This window comes from Oryctolagus cuniculus, chromosome 10, assembly GCF_051225735.1.
Source record: "Oryctolagus cuniculus isolate XC-2025 breed Fujian yellow rabbit chromosome 10, ASM5122573v1, whole genome shotgun sequence".
Classification (NCBI taxonomy): domain Eukaryota; kingdom Metazoa; phylum Chordata; class Mammalia; order Lagomorpha; family Leporidae; genus Oryctolagus; species Oryctolagus cuniculus.
In genome coordinates, this window is record NC_142876.1 from 92,233,375 (window position 1) to 92,234,912 (window position 1,538).

At 33.3% G+C, this 1,538-nt stretch overlaps 1 pseudogene; it reads right to left on the minus strand.

Moving 5' to 3' along the window:
* Positions 1-260: 260 nt before the first annotated feature.
* Positions 261-359, minus strand: LOC127492510 (U2 spliceosomal RNA; annotated as a pseudogene).
* Positions 360-1,538: the final 1,179 nt, after the last annotated feature.

Genomic DNA, 1,538 nt, shown 5'->3' on the forward strand with positions numbered 1-1,538 from the left:
TGAAGAAATTCTCCAAAAGTGGACAAAGAAGAGAAAATAAATTAAAATGGAAGAGGAGCTGCCAATTCTGTTTCTCAGTTGCAACCAGTATTGGAAATATTGCATTGCCCAAAGACTTCTACCTTTTGTTTCCAATGAAATATTAAAGGAAGACCAACATCTCTCACAGACCTAGGGGCAGGAAGCAAAAACATGCTCAACTACAGTTGGAAGTTCACAAAAATTATAATAAAAATTGAAATATAAACTGATACTGTGTTTAAGTGTGACATCTTTTTATTGATCTGTTTTATAAAAATATACTAAACTGATAAGAACAGATACTACACTTGATCTTAGCCATAAGGCGAGGGAGGGAAATTATGGGGGTGGGGGGAGCCATTGTAATCCATTAACTGTACTTTAAAAATTTATATTTCCTAAATAAAAAAATAAAAATATACTAAAAATAGATTTAAAGATTTTTAAATCTCAAAGAAGGAATTTATATAGAAAATCCACAGCAGCTTAAAAAACCTTGAGGTTTGTCTAAAGATGATGAAATACAACTAGCTGAGTTTACAGAGATGACAAGTTCAAATGTAGAAACAGTAATGAACTTAATAGCATGCCAGGAGATGAAAGAGATTCTTTGACACTTTAGGGGGGAAAAACATTTATTTTTCATGGTACATAATATTTAGCATCTTTTTTATAGTTTACAAAGAAAAAAGTTCTTTGGTTCCTGGAGTAAAAGCTTGATAAAAAGCTTACTTGATTGTCTCTTTGAAAAGCAACAATTACAGCTGGTGTAATTAAAATAATTACAAGAGAAATGGGTTCAAATACTTACCATGATGAAACTTTGAGATGCCATTTATAGGAAAAAATCAAGAAAATCAGGCATTCATGCACACATATTTAGACCATTTAGACAAATGTCTTGTATTTTAACTCTGTTAGTTTTAATGCAGTAGATGTTAAAGTTTGAACAGTGCCACCAATACATGTCTTCATGATGGATTAAAGTTAGAAGAATTAAAACTCAAATCCAGGTAAGTGTCCTAAATACTGCCTTATCATTTTATGAGAACGAGCAATTCAGGATTCCACTAAATATCCACAGTCAGAGGCTTCCCAGACAGCTGGGCTGAGTGTATGAAAACTTCGGTTACCATTACTTTTGCTGTCAGGGTAACAGTGCAGCATCAGTGCAACCAAAATTGCAAATTAGTCTTTCGGGCTACCAGACAGTAGTTGCTAGGAATAAATACATTTTCTTTCCATCTTTGAGTAGAAGTATATGTCAATGTTGGTTTAATCCTTTCTTTTATATACATTACAAAGAACTAAGGGAACGAAAGTGCACATTTTTATAGATTGTTCAGATAACTGTTGTCTTTGCTTCATTTCATTTCTTTACCATGTTGGAACTGTGATTATCTTTTATTAGCATAAGGCTACAAGGCATTGTTAGTACAGATTCATTTCTGATGAAACGGCCATGAGAGGTTTACCATGCTTGGGATGCCTGCATGCCATGTTGCAGTACATAGGTT